This window comes from Moschus berezovskii, chromosome 28, assembly GCF_049115385.1.
Source record: "Moschus berezovskii isolate FMDL1 chromosome 28, NW_MosBer_1.0, whole genome shotgun sequence".
Lineage (NCBI taxonomy): Eukaryota > Metazoa > Chordata > Mammalia > Artiodactyla > Moschidae > Moschus > Moschus berezovskii.
This window is the reverse complement of record NC_142487.1, coordinates 3,702,949-3,719,069: the sequence shown is the minus strand read 5'-3', so window position 1 is coordinate 3,719,069 and position 16,121 is coordinate 3,702,949. Positions and strand designations below refer to the sequence as shown.

Sequence of the window (16,121 nt, the reverse complement as noted above, 5' to 3'; positions counted from 1 at the left end):
CACGTCTCTCCAGACACTGGACAACAGGCAGCACAGGACAGCAGTCCCTGGGACAAGGGAACAAATGAATTGAAAGCCCAGTGATTAACCCCACCCTAACCCACTCCCGGAGAAGGAAATGGCAAGCCACTCCAGTACTATTGCCTAGAAAATCCCATGGATGGAGGAGCCTGGTAGGCTGCAGTCCGTGGGGTCGCTAAGGGTCGGACACGACTGAGCGACTTCACTTTCACTTTTCACTTTCACACACTGGAGAAGGAAATGGCAACCCACTCCAGTGTTCTTGCCTGGAGAATCCCAGGGACGGGGGAGCCTGGTGGGCTTCCGTCTGTGGGGTCACACAGAGTCGGACACAACTGAAGTGACTTAGCAGCAGCAGCAGCAACCCACTCCAGTGTTCTTGCCTGGAGAATCCCAAGGGCAGAGGAACCTGGTGGGCTGCAGTCCATGGGGTCGCTAAGAGTCGGACGTGACTGAGCGACTTCACTTTCACTTTTCACTTTTTCCTGCATTGGAGAAGGAAATGGCAACCCACTCCAGTGTTCTTGCCTGGAGAATCCCAGGGACGGCAGAGCCTGGTGGACTGCCGTCTATGGGGTCGCACAGAGTCGGACACGACTGAAGCAACTTAGCAGCAGCAGCAGCAGCAACAACAGGTCATAACGCAGGGAGGAGGACAACACAAGAAGCCCAGTAGTGTCTTTGGGTTGAAGAGCCAGAACTGAGAACTGGAAGACAGAGCAACTGAAACTAATGGGGCGAAGCTTCAGAGAAGAGAGCTCTGTAGAGAGAGGCCACTGCTGTCAGAGATTTGGATAGGCCCTCGATAGAGAACTAATGAGACTAAGGAAAGAACCACAGGAAAGGGGTAGGAGGAAAAATCCCAGAGAATTATCCGCCCATGGCTAAGAGCGGTTCACGTTCCCATCAGTGCCGGGTCAAGTCCCCAGAGGGTCACTGTCTTCAGTAGTGACGTCAGCTTTAGCCCTAGACTGAAGGCTGTTCTGACAAAGCAGATCAATGAGCTTCTGAGGCAGGGGGTGGGAGAGCGAGATTGATTGCAAATGGGCGGCACACAATGGCATTTTTTGGAGTGATGCTAATTTTCGAAAACTGGATTGTGGTGATGACTGCACAACTGTGCTAATTTACTAAGTATCATTGAAATGTGTGTGTTGAGTGGGCGTGTTTTATCCCATATACATCATATCTCAATAAAGGTATTAACAAACAACCAAAAGACAACCAAACAACCAAAGACTACACACACACTCTGTAGACACCCCTATATCCCCGAGGTTATCTTCAAATATCTTATAATTTGTGCTATGATTTCAGTATTGCTATGATTTTGGAATAATAATAGAAATAGAAACATTTATTTCTGCTTTATTGACTATGCCAAAGCCTTTGACTGTGTGGATCACAATAAACTGTGGAACATTCTGAAAGAGCTGGGAATACCAGACCACCTGACCTGCCTCCTGAAAAATCTGTACAGGTCAGGAAAAAACAGTTAGAACTGGACATGGAACAACAGACTGGTTCCAAATAGGAAAAAGAGTACGTCAAGGCTGTATATTGCCACTCTGCTTATTTAACTTATATGCAGAGTACATCATGAGAAACACTGGGCTGGAGGAAGCACAAGCCGGAATCAAGATTGCCGGGAGAAATATCAATAACCTCAGATATACAGATAATACCACCCTTATGGCAGAAAGAGAAGAACTAAAGAGCCTCTTGATGAAAGTGAAAGAGGACAGTGAAAAAGTTGGCTTAAAGCTCAACATTCAGAAAACTAAGATCATGGCATCCGGTCCCATCACTTCATGGCAAATAGATGGGGAAACAGTGGAAACAGTTTCAGACTTTATTTTCTTGGGCTCCAAAATCACTGCAGATGGTGACTGTAGCCATGAAATTAAAAGATGCTTGGGAAAGTTATGACCAACCTAGACAGCATATTAAAAAGCAGAGACATTACTTTGCCAACAAATGTCTGTCTAGTCAAGGCTATGGTTTTTCCAGTGGTCATGTATGGATGTGAGAGTTGGACTATAAAGAAAGCTGAGCACTGAAGAATTGATGCTTTTGAACTGTGGTGTTGGAGAAGACTCTTGAGAGTCCCTTGGACTGCAAGGAGATCCAACCAGTCCAACCTAAAGGAGATCAGTCCTGAGTGTTCATTGGAAGGACTGATGTTGAAGCTGAAACTCCAATACTTTGGCTACCTGATGTGAAGAGCTGACTCATTTGAAAAGACCCTGATGCTGGGAAAGATTGAAGGCAGGAGGAGAAGGAGACAACAGAGGATGAGATGGTTGGACGGCTTCACTGACTCAATGGACATGAGTTTGGGTAAACTCCGGGAGTTGGTGATGGACAGGGAGGCTTGGTGTGCTGTGGCCCATGGGGTCGCAGAGTCGGACACGACTGAGAAACTAAACTGACTGATGGTATGTAAGTTCACCAAAAGTAAGGACTGCATTTTATACACCTTTGTAATTTCACCAGTGGTCAGCAGGGTTCCCAAACATAAAAAATGTTAAAAAATTGGTTGAAAGCTTTATGGCATATTTCTTGCTTCCTAGATCTCTAAATTTGGCTTTTCCGTGGTAGCCCAACTTTACTGTATTTCATATTCTACCATCACAAATACTAGAAATATAAAATCTATTATTATTATTTGCCCTTGAATACATTTTTTACAGTGTTCTATTATTAGAGGCCATGGGACAGCAGGGTCTGAAGAGGCACACAAATTAAGAGAAAATGACTGATTGGTGTTTTTCATTGCATCAGAAGTTATTTAGCTGTGCAAAAGGGGAGGAGAAAAGAGGATGATGGTTTTCTAAAACTTACTGTCATATTCACTCAGACTTCCTTCCCTTTTTCCATAAGATATTTTCACTCTAAAAGAAAAAATGTAAGGGGACCTATTTAACCATCTGATTTATGGCATGAAAAAGAAAAAAATCATTTCCAGAAACCAGAAAGTCTACAGAAGGACACACCTTGTCCCAATCAGATATCAAAACAAACATAAAGAAATTCACAAAAACCACTTCAAATATAGTATCGCTCTGAACTGAAATTCTTAGGGAAAAAATAAAACCAAGAAAACATGACTGTTCTATGTAAACTAAATATAAAAATAAGGCATGATTGAAAGCAAATTCCTTTGAAATGGGTGGAAAGAGTGCTACCACCAAAACAAAGCTTGTCCTAAAGTAGTAAACGGATGAATCTCGCATGCTGACATCATTTAAAATTTATGTAGAATACCAATCAGCAATCTTGATTATCACTGTCATAAGTTCTTTGACAGTCATCTTTCTCTTCTGTTTTAACTTAGAACAACTGCTGATACATCCCTTTTTCTCTGCTTCTTCCTTGCCTCATCCAAGGATAAACAAACTGGCCTTATTAAAAGAATTATCAGAACTTTGAGAGTGTTGTCACTTAATAAAGTTGGCGAGAACAATTGAAAGAAGGTTGATAAAAGAAAATTTGAAGACCTATTTCATGGAAATTGACCCAAAAGGATTAATCCTTAATATTGATGCTTTTGAACTGTGGTGCTGGAGAAGACTCTTGAGAGTCCCTTGGACTGCAAGGAGATCCAACCAGTCCATTCTAAGGGAGATCAATCCTGGGTGTTCATTGGAAGGACTGATGCTAAAGCTGAAACTGCAGTACTTTGGCCACCTCATGCGACGAATTGACTCACTGGAAAAGACTCTGATGCTGGGAAAGGTTGGGGGCGGGAGGAGAAGGGGACAACAGAGAATGAGATGGCTGGATGGCATCACCGACTTGATGGACATGAGTTTGAGTGAACTCCGGGAGTTGGTGATGGACAGGGAGGCCTGGGGTGCTGTGATTCATGGGGTCGCAAAGAGTCGGACACGACTGAGTGACTGAACTGAATTGAACTGAACTGAATGTTACCGATGGCTTCCCCAGTAGCTCAGTTAGTAAAGAATCTACCTGCAATATAGAAGGCTGCCTGTAATGCAGGAGACCTGGGTCAGAAAGATCCCTGGAGAAGGAAACAACCTATTCCAGGATTCTTGCCTGGGAACTCCCATGGAAACAGGAGCCTGGCAGGCTACAGTTCATGGGATCGCAGAGTCAAACATGACTCAGCGACTAAACCAGACCACCACCACCACCACCACCACCAATGCTACCTACTGGACCCACATGAACCAGGAATCTTGCTCCTAACATCTCTATTGGTGTCCTCAGATTCCAGACTCAACACATTTATTACCAATCCCTTACCGTCTCCAGAATAGATATGGCTGACATCAGATTCTTTGCCTTATTCTATCCTGTGCATTTCTGGGTCTATTTCTCCCCTGTGTTTTTTAAAGGGAAGAATCCATGGTAAGTCTTCCAGTTTTGGCAGAATCCAGACTGAAATTAAAGAGAAAGAAATGAGATAGCTGGGACTATTCTAGTCTATTTTAATAAGGTTAGTTTGAATTATATTTTCCTTATTAGGACTTAATCAACTTTCCTATTTATTTACAAGGACTTTACACTATGGACTGGGACTTAAAATTATGAGATTACAAATATATTATAATTCACTTTCACATAAGCTTGCCTTTATGCCATCTTTTTTGTCATCTATCTCACTCCATAGAATTATTAAGTAAATGAAATTTTGCTACAAATTTTGCATACCATAGATATCAAAACTATCTATCTAGATATTATACTATAGATTTTTTGAGAAAAACATCTAAAGCTATCAGTTTTTTAAAAAATAAAAGCTAGAACCCGTTTAAAATTAAATTATTATTTATTGATTTCAATGTATGTAGCAACGTCGCCTCTTTGTTCAAATATAAGTTGTATATTTTGATGTCTCATGTCAATGATCCAATAACCTACAGCCATGGACTTCTTTGGCACATCCATGATCAGACTATATCCCCATCAAACTCGACAGTCAGGAATCATTTTACATACAGATAGGAGACCCTCCTTCATGGTGTATCTGAGTTGTTCCAGGGAATGTAGCCCTTTTGAGTACCTTCCCCATGTGCTGGTGGATGCCTACAATCCCACTATATTAAACGTAAGCAGTGGTGGTAGCAGTGACCACATATGAAACAATTACTGTGTGCTAGACTCTGATGCATGCGTTTTATATGTTATATAGTTTTTGTGAGGCAGGAATGATTTATCCCCAATTTACAAATAAGGAGTTAAGCTCAGTGACATTAAATAATTTGCTTTCACTTACTGTGGGAGATAAAGCTGGTATTTCAATAGGCGTGGGGCACTTCAATCTCTTTCCACTGATCCATATAGGCTTTTGAAGGTTTGAACATCTTCCTGCAGTCCAAATATACAAACAGGTAGCCCACAGACAAATTCAACTATCAGGTGTGTTAAGTTTAGCCTTCAAACAGTAGAAGTCTGAAATTTTTTAAACTGGGGGTTTCCACAAAAATCTGAACTGTAAATGAAATGTCAGATTTGGGAAGGCTGGAGCCCACAAACCCATTTGGCAAAAGAGTGTGGGAGCTGGAGGTCATCTTTGCCAGAGGCCAGTGATCTTCCCCATCTGGGTCACCCCTTCCTGCTTTCCTTAACTGCTACATGCTTTGCTTATTTACATCACCTGCCCAGCCCCTGTGACGCATGATTCAACTACACTGCTTTTGCTTTAGGCTTTGATCTCTGTAAATACCTCTTTGAAGAAACAGATGAAGCCACGTTAGCCATTTGTATTTCGCTGGGAAAATATCTGATATGTTCCTGAGAACAGAAAGGAAGAGACTTTTGGAATGAATAAGTAGGAGGGAGGCAGAGATTCTTGATGTCAAGTAGACACGGTCTGCTTCACAAATCTGCCTGGAGCTGTTTTTTTTGTGAGGACCAGCATTCTCTCCGGGAGGACAGATGAAACCTCTTGCCGGTGAGCACCCACACTGCTTCTGAAGCAGCCGCGCCTCCAACTCCTCACTCTTCCACTATGTGCGTTAGTGCTTGCGTGCTAAGTCGCTTCAGTCATGTCCGACTCTGTGCGACCCCATAGACGGCAGCCCACCAGGCTCCCCCGTCCCTGGGGTTCTCCAGGCAAGAACACTGGAGTGGGTTGCCATTTCCTTCTCCAATGCTTGCAAGTGAAAAGTGAAAGTGAAGTCGCTCAGTCATGTCCGACTCTTCGGAGACCCCATGGACTCCTGCAGTCCATGGGACTTTCCAGGCAAGAGTATTGGAGTGGGTTGCCATTGCCTTCTCCTTCCCCAGGCCTAGGTTACACTAATTTTTTTTTAATGCCTTGTTGTTGTTCAGTTATTAAGTGCAACCTCATGGACTGCAGCACACCAAGCTTCCCTGTCCTTCACCATCTCCTGGAGCTTGCTCAAACTCATGTCCATTGAGTCAGTGATGCCATCCAACCATCTTATCCTCTGTCCTTCCCTTATCCTCCTGTCTTCAATCTTTCCCAGCATCGGGGTCTTTTCCAATGAGTTGGCTCTTTGCATCGGGTGGCCAAAATATTGGAGCTTCAGCTTCAGCCCTTCCAATGGTGTTCCAAAATTTCTATACCACTTTTCCACAACACAACATTTTTAAAACCTCAGCCATGAGACATCTTTCTTAGCATGGTGCTGTATTTCTCAGGTCATCATCCAAAAGATGAAAAGCATTTATGTAAAAGGAAAAGCTTTTGTGTTAAGTTTTGGGGACTGCTTGTCTACACATCCTCAATAAGATTTGGCCGAATTATTTCTGGCCTTACAAAAATTCTGCAAGGTGAATGCACTGTTTAAAGTTGGAAGTCTGTTCTTTTTTTTGTTTTGTTTCAAAACTTGTCTGTCTTCCCAGGAAGATTTTTATTTGTATTCACATGGAAAAGAGGGAAATATATTGGCAACATAGCATATTATGCCAAAGCGCTTCTGAATACAAGCCACATGAAAGCAGTTTAATTTCCTTCTGGGTCTTGTATGGGAGAGCAAGGCAATATAATTTTCTCTTTGAGGCTTTGATTCCATTCCACATGACAGCCTCCTCAACACACTAGAAAGATGATCTGAGCTATGTTATCACCAGGGAGGGCTGGCTCAGGCATTAGTAATCAAAGCATATAAGCTTGTGTTAGAAAGAAAGGAAACATATTTTTCACAGAGCTTCGAGTATGCAATAAAAGTATTAAGATAACGTTAGAGTATATTACAGGGAATCCTATTTTAATTCTTTCAGTTTGAGAATTTATAATTTAAGAGGAATGAACAGAAACTTAAAAGTATGGAGGAAAAAGTAAAGACTAAAAAAAATAATATTTAGAAGGAGGCTGAGGGTTGGAATGTTAAGGAAGATCAAAGGGTACCAGAGATGAATTAAAAATAAATGAAGAGTCACTATGATTAGTAGTCATCTCCACAAATGATTCCTAACTTGAGATATTTGGTCTGTTAATTTCATGACAGTAGAAGTGACTGACTACATCACATTAAAACTATATTTAAACAGAGTTTTAGAAATCATGATGCTAAATACCAGTCACAGATCAAACTTAGGATCTATAATTTGGGGGCCATGGCTCAGATGGCAATGCTGGAGACCTGGGTTCAATCCCTGGGTCAGGAAGATCCCCTGGAGAAGGAAATGGCAACCCACTCCAGTACTCTTGCCTGGAAAATCCCATGGACAGAGGAGCCTGATTACAGTCCATGGGGTCGCAAAGAGTTGGACACAATTGAGCGATTTACTACCAGTGATACATGGTGGAAGACTGCTTCCAAGACTCAAAAGGAACAGTTAATTTACTTACTATGCTTTGACTCATAATGAAGTCCAGCTCAAATTTTATTAAAAGATCTGCTTTTTAAATCTGAGACAAGTTATATAACTGGAGAAGTTCAAGAATCCTACATTCCAGCCCACTGAACTTAAAATTACTTCTGTCTTTAAATTTCCTTGAGCTTAGCTGCATTCTGTGTGTGATATCACAGACACCATCATCTCTTTTTCTTTCCTTTCCATTGTCTTTCTTGAATTAGTAGTTGCATTCTCACCTATGTGGGTGGTAGTTATGTACAAGGGTCCAACAGAACATTTTGAAATACCAGCATTGCAGGAACTACTTATTTGACAGGTGGAAATGAAAAATAGTAAAGGCAATATCCAGCAACTGCATATGAATCTATGGCTTGTTCTTTCTTGACACAGAAGTTACAACCTTATTGGGATAGGCACTGTTTGCGTTTAGTATACTAGAAATACATTAATAAGCTAGTATACCTAATTCATAAAGAATTTTTTTTTTCTGTAGAGAAATGTAATTTGTAAGGTAAATAGGCTCAAGTTGATCAAAACTCACACATAAAGTAGTTTAACAATGGAACATCCTTGCCAACAGACACTAATTCAGAACAATCTGTCTTTGTTTGTAGGATATGATCGAATCCCCAGCAGAAAATAGAATTTGCTGGTCCATTATACCAACACAAAGGCTGTTAGAATGTGCATGCCTGGTGAGTATTAAGCACGGGCATTCAGGGGTCAGGTGGAACAGTGTTTTCTAAACACAGTCTTTTTTTTTTTGTAATTAATTTATTTTTTATTGGAGGCAAATTATTTTACAATATTATATTGGTTGGTTTTGCCATACATTGACATGAATTCGCCCCGGGTTTACATAAGTTCCCCCTCCTGAACCCCCCTCCCACCTCCCTCCTCCCTCTTCCCTTTATCCTCCCTCTGGGTCATCCCCGTATGCCAGCCCTGAGCATCCTGTAACATGCATTGACCCTGAACTAGTGATTCATTTCACATATGACAACATACGTAAACACAGTCTTTATTACAGAACCAATAATAAATACTTTCACAGAAATAATCAATGTAGTCATCATATTACAGGAAGTTCATATAATTCTAATCTGAATGGCCGCATTTGAAAAATAAAATGTATTTTCTATATAAGATAATAATGAAACGTTCAGTTTGAAAGCATAGCAAGTGACAATTGATTCAGGAACACTTATGGGAAATAGTCATATATTCATTTACAGATGAAGAAGGCGAGGCACAGAAATGCTAAGTAACTGTCTGAAGGTCACATCAGTAAAAAGTGGCAAATTGCAAGCTGGTACCAAAGTGTTTGGCTTTAAATCCAAGCACATTAGGCTTTAAACCCATTGCACCATGCTGCCTGCATCTTTTTAAGACATGCACTGGAGATTCAAAGTCATATGAATTGAAGAGATCATAAAGACCGCATATCTGTTGATTTAGAGTCCAGTATTCCAAATCCTAAAAGATGATCCTGTGAAAGTGCTGCACTCAGCATGCCAGCACATTTGGAAAACTCAGCAGTGGCCACAGGACTGGACAAGGTCAGTTTTCATTCCAAACCCAAAGAAAGGCAATGCCAAAGAATATTCAAACTACTGCACAATTACACTCATCTCACACGTTGGCAAAGTTATGCTCAAAATTCTCCAAGACAGGCTTCAACAATACATGAACCATGAACTTCTAGATGTTAAAGCTGGATTTAGAAAAGGCAGAGGAATCAGAGATCAAATTACCAATATCTGTTGGATCATCGAAAAAGCAAGAATTCCAGAAAAATATCTACTTCTGCTTTATTGACTATGCCAAAGCCTTTGACTGTGTCGATCATAACAAACTGTGGAAAATTCTTAAAGAGTTGGGAATACCAGACCTCCTGACCTGCCTCCTGAGAAATCTGTATGCAGGTCAAGAAGCAACAGTTAGAATGGACATGGAAAAACAGACTGGTTCAAAATAGGGAAAGAGTATGTCAAGGCTGTGTACTGTCACCCTCCTTATTTAACTTACATGCAGAGTACATCATGCGAAATGCTGGACTAGATGAAGCACAAGCTGGAATCAATATTGCCGGCAGAAAGATCAATAACCTCAGATATGCAGATGACACTACACTTATAGCAGAACGTGAATAAGAACTAAAGAGCCTCTTGATGAAAGTGAAAGAGAAGAGTGAAAAAGTTGGCTTAAAACTCAACATTCAGAAAACTAAGATTATGGCATCTGGTGTCATCTCATGGCAAAGAGATGGGGAAACAATGGAAACAGTGGCTGACTTTATTTTTGGGGGCTCCAAAATCACTGCAGATGGTGACTGTAGCCATGAAATTAAGAGATGCTTGCTCCTTGGAAGAAAAGTTATGACCAACCTAGACAGCATATTAAAAAAGCAGAGATATTAATTTACCAACAAAGGTCCGTCTAGTCAAGGCTATGGTTTATCCATTAGTCATGGATGGATGTGAGAGTTGGACTACAAAGAAAGCTGAGCACTGAAGAATTAATGCTTTTGAACTGTGGTGTTGGAGAAGACTCTTGAGAGTCCCTTGGACAGCAAGGAGATCCACCCAGTCCATCCTAAAGGAAATCAGTCCTGAATATTCATTGGAAGGACTGATGTTGAAGCTGAAGTTCCAATTCTTTGGCCACCTGATGCAAAGAACTGACTCATTTGAAAAGACCCTGATGCTGGGAAAGATTGAAGGTGAGAGGAGAAAGGGGTGACAGAGGATGAGATGGCTGGATGGCATCACCGACTCAGTGGACATGAGTTTGAATAAACCCCGGGAGTTGGTGATGGACAGGGAGGTCTGGCGTGCTGTGGTCCATGGGGTCACAGAGAGTCGGACACGACTGAGAGACTGAACTAAACTGAACTGATCATCTAACTTAATGACATGAGGGGCCAGAGTAAAGGAGAAGTCCCCACATTTGGGTTTCACAGACGTGTCTTCCTGACTTCATGGACTGAGTCAGGCATCTTCTCCTCCTTGGGAGGTAGTGACACTGCTTCCAGACACTCAGAAGTGAGCAATAGAGGCTTAAAGGGACTGGTTTAGTCTTGGGGAAAGTTATTCCTCCTGGCTTTTTAGGCTGGCTATAATCATACCAGCTTTCATAGCACATATGCTGATTTCCTGAGTATTTACTGTGGCCAGTCAATGTACCAAATATTGTTATACATTTGATCTTATTTTATCCTCACAATGTGTGCTTAGTTGGTCAGACAAGTTCAAGTCTTTGCGACCCCATGGACTGTAGCCCTCTAGGCTCCTCTGTCCACGGGGATTCTCCAGGCAAGAATACTGGAGTGGGCTGCCATGCCCTCCTCCAGAGGATCTTCCCAACCCATGGATCAAACCCAGGTTTCCCGCATTGCAGGTGGATTCTTTACCATCTGAGTGACCAGGGATGGCCAATAATTCAGGGAAACATGTACCATTCTTATCATCTGATTTTACAGATGAGGAAACTGTAACTTAAGGGATAATAAGCAATTTGTTCCAGATTGAGAGGAAGCAAAAGTTGGATGCAGAATTCAACTCCAGAGAGTAAATCCAGAGTCCAGGCTGTTTACTCTCTTGCCTTTGAATGTGGACATTGGTGAGGTTTTTCCGTGACAAGCTCCCACCTCCATGGCTTCAGTCCCTGGGCCGAGCAGTTACGACCTCTGAAAGGTTTTGTACAGTTTCAGACTGACAGCTTACAAAACAAATAGCAAAAGTAAAATAAACATTTTGGACCTCAAAAAAGTCTCTAAGTTTTAACATGATAATAGACTATTACTCAGCAATATAGATAAAGAACACATGTGAATTCTGTGTGTAAAAAGCATTATACTAAGTAAAAGAAACTAGATTCAGAAGATCCCATATTGTATAATTCTATTTATATTATTTTCTGGAAAAGATAATAAAGAAGAACCCACCAAAACCCATCAGTGGTTAATAGGGATTAGGGATGAAGGGACGAGTTAACTGCAAAAGAGAGCAGGGAACTTTGAGGGGAGATGCAAATATTCTGTAAATATTTGTCAAAAATTCTTATTTTGTGCACCTAAAAAGGTGAATTTACTGTGCCCAAATTATAATTCAGTAAACCCACCTTTAAACAATAAATGAATAAATACAGCCTCGGATGCAACCTTCAAATCTCCTCTGGTGAGATGTAACCCATCAGTGAATTGTGGACTCAGTTTTGAGGCTGTGGCTGGCATTTTATAAAAGTGAGATAGAATAGGAAATATCAGAACCAATGCACAAGGTGTCAAAAAAAGGAAAACTGTTAACAAAACATTTGCTTCAGGAAATTAATGTATCAGAAAAACAGAAACCATTGTCAGGGGCTTCCCTGATGAGGAATTGCCTGCCCATGCAGGAGATCCAGGTTCGATCCCTGGTCTGGGAAGATCCCATATGCCGCAGAGCAACTAAGCTCATGCGCCACAAGTATTGAGCCTGTGCTCTAGAGTCTGGGAGCTACAACCACTGAAGACCACATGCCCCAGGGCCCATGCTCTGCAATAAGAGAAGCCACTGCAATGAGAAGCCCTCACACTACAACTGGAGAGTAGCCCCCATCTCTCTGCAACTAGAGAAAAGCCCACAGAGCAGCCATGACCCAGCACAGCCAAAAGGAGCTCAATTAATAAAGATACATATATATATATATATATAAACCATTGTCAAAATAGAGGGAATTTAATACAAGAAACAGGTTACACAAGTGATGAAAAAAATTGAGAAGCGAAACAGAAGAAGGTGAGGCAACTCAGAGATCATCAGTGGCAGAAACCATAATACTCAGGGACCCAGGGAGGGGGCAGTGTTGATAGATCCTGGAGCTGGGATTATCCAGAAGAAGCTGAAGTCACAGGAGGCTGATTTGACCGGAACTGGAACATCTGTCAAAGCTGCACTACAGGCAGGGGAAGATGGGAAGAATCTTCTTTGCTTTTCCATTCCTCCCACCCTCCAGTGTCGTAGCAGGGCTGCCCATGGATCGGACCCAGCCAGAAGTACATACATAACCTGGGAACCCCAGAAACATAGCCTGATGGGATTAGCATCCCTGAGACACAGCAGAGGAAGAACAGGAAATGGATTTGAGAGGGAAAAGGCCAGGAATTGGCACAGCTGTGTAATAAAATGTATATCTGATTGAAGGTCAGCTTTTAAAACGTTTAAAGCCCATTGTTTTAGAAGGCAAAAGTGAAAGTGAAGTCGCTCAGTTGTGTCCGACTCTTGGAGACCCATGGACTGTAGCCTACTACGTTCCTCCATCCATGGGATTTTCCAGTCAAGAGTACTGGAGTGGGTTGCCATTTCCTTCTCCAGAGGATCTTCCCAACCCAGGGATCGAACCCGGGTCTCCCACATTGTAAGCAGATGCTTTACCGTCTCAACCATCAGTCAAAGCTATTCTCTAATTTATGCTATTCTCTCTATATCAAAGAACAAAGTAAATACAAAATAAAATCACAATTTGGACCACTAGAAGATGGCAAATACTTCCTTTTTGGTGTGTTTGAAAAAGGCAGTTTGAACTATGGAAGTTGAATTGGGAGACTCACCTACTTCTCACGTTAGTTTTGGAGTAGTTACACAAAGTAAGACTTAGGAGAGAAGAGAAATCTCCTGCCAGATGTAGGTGAGGTTTAGGCTAGTAAAAATAGGGCCAGAATGAAGTATACAAGTGGCAAATATGTAAGCAAAGGAATCTCTTTGATAGTGTGCAAGAAAAACATATGTGTGTTCAGTTGCTCAGTCGTGTCCTTTTTGCAATCACAAGGACTAGAGCCCACCAGGCTCCTCTGCTCATGGAATTTTCCCGGCAGAACACTGGAGTGGGTTGCCATTTCCTTCTCCAGGGGATCTTCCCAATCCAAAGACTGAACCTGTGTCTCCTGCATTCCTGGCAGATTCTTTACCTCTGAAACACGGGGGAAGCCCGTGCAAGAAAAATAGTAACAGTTAAAAACTGGTAAACTTGGTATCAAATTGCTTTGTCAGCAATTAACAGGGTGACACCTTTATAAAATTGCCTGGGTTCACAAATAACAGTGGCCAGATCTCATCAACCTCACCTTATCCTGACTCTGATCATGATTCACTTCCTCTGGGTCTTCCAAAGCTTTGACCTTGAATTATTTGGGGTTTCTGAGTGCAAGAATTGGCTCTCGGGGCTCCCTCCTTGAGTCAGATCTAATGCTTGACCCCTTGTGCTTTAAACATCCAGTGCTTACATTTTGATTTGTTTCTCTGTACTGATTATGCAGGAACTCTGTACTTCAATCTGTACCTTTTCGATCTGGGCTTCATCAGTCTGTCAATCAATCAATTAATCACCCAGTTATTCGGTTATTTTAAAATATGGTTCTGGTAATATTGTTTTAAACTTAACTGTGTCTGTATCAAGAGATTTATATATTTTTGTCTGGGGTTTGTGGGACCTTAGTTCCTGGACCAGGGGTGAACCCATACTCCCGGAAGTGGAGACATAGAGTCTTAACCACTGGACTGCCAGGGAAGTTCCATCAAGAGTTCTTTTTAAAGGCAGTGATATTTGTAGGATGAATGGATGGTTGGATGGATAGATGGACGGATGGATGGGTGAATAAAGCCAATGTGAGTCTCAGTTCTAAGCTTCAATCAGGCTGAAGGGAGTCTTCAAACCCATTTCCTGGTTGTGATAGACATGCAGTTTCAGTTCAGTTCAGTTCAGTCGCTCAGTCGTGTCCGACTCTCCACGACCCCATGAATCACAGCACGCCAGGCCTCCCTGTCCATCACCAACTCCCGGAGTTCACTCAAACTCATGTCCATAGAGTCGGTGATGCCATCCAGCCATCTCATTCTCGGTCGTCCCCATCTCCTCCCGCCCCCAACCTTTCCCAGCATCAGAGTCTTTTCCAGTGAGTCAACTAGTCGCATGAGGTGGCCAAAGTATTGCAGTTTCAGGTTTAGCATCAGTCCTTGACATGCAGTTTAAAGACCATCAAAATACCACTGCTCTGCCATCTAGTGGTAGTGTAACTCATATGTAGGAAAAGTACTTGTAGAAAAACAAGCTTGGATACAAAATGATGGTGAATATCACAATTTTTTAAATTTCTGGTTCCACTGCTTATAATTGCCTCTTTTCACTTGACTATCTTTGATACTAGCAGAATTTTCACCTTGATTGTTTAACACATGTACAAAGAACATGAGCAGGATTATATCAATGTGTCACCAGCTCAGGTCACATGTGATGGGGTAAGTCTTCGTTGGTGTTCAGTTCAGTTCAGTTCAGTCGTTCAGTCGTATCCGACTCTTTGCGACCCCATGAATCACAGCATGCCAGGCCTCCCTCTCCATCACCAACTCCCGGAGTTCACTCAAACTCATGTCCATTGAGTCAGTGATGCCATCCAGCCATCTCATTCTCGGTCGTCCCCGTCTCCTCCCACCCCCAATCCCTCCCAGCATCAGAGTCTTTCCCAGTGAGTCAACTCATCGCATGAGGTGCCAAAGTATTGGAGTTTCAGCTTAAGCATCAGTCCTTCCAATGAACACCCAGGATTAATCTCCTTTAGGATGGACTGTTGGATCTCCTTGCAGTCCAAGGGACTCTCAGGAGTCTTCTCCAGCACCACAATTCAAAAGCATCAATTCTTTGGCGATCAGCTTTCTTCACAGTCCAACTCTCACATCCATACATGACCACGGGAAAAACCATAGCCTTGACTAGATGGACCTTTGTTGGCAAAGTTATGTCTCTGCTTTTTAATATGCTATCTAGGTTAGTCATAACTTTCCTTCCAAGGAATAAGCATCTTTTAATTTCATGGCTGCAATCACCATGTGTAATAAATACCAAAGGTCTGTGTGTATTTTGAAACAAAGTGGGTCCATTTAAAAAAATTATAATAACCTTTTTTCACAGAAAATCATGATAATTTTAATGCTTTTGGACTTCAGTTTCATTTTGATGATTCTCTTTAAAGAACATACCTTTTTTTTTTTCCTTTTGGTACAAGCACTAGCATCTTAATTTGTAAAAAACCGTTTATCTTAGAATATAATTATGTAAAAATAAAATGGTTTCCAAGTTTAGGAAACTGGGAGTATAAAACGCCATGTAATAATTGTATTTTATAATAAGTTATTTTGGCTGAAGGGAGTTGAAATTGAGAAAGGCTAGCCTGAGATGTTAGGAAACACCTTCCTCAAGGATTTTATGTTTGCCCTCCTTTTTTTTTTTTTGGCTGCTCTGCCTGCAGCATCTTAGTTCCCAGATCAGGGATT

The 16,121-nt window shown here is 41.7% G+C and overlaps 1 pseudogene; it reads right to left on the bottom strand.

Moving 5' to 3' along the window:
* Window positions 1-16,121, bottom strand: part of LOC129549585 (uncharacterized) — a 113,993-nt pseudogene that overhangs the window by 18,010 nt on the left and 79,862 nt on the right.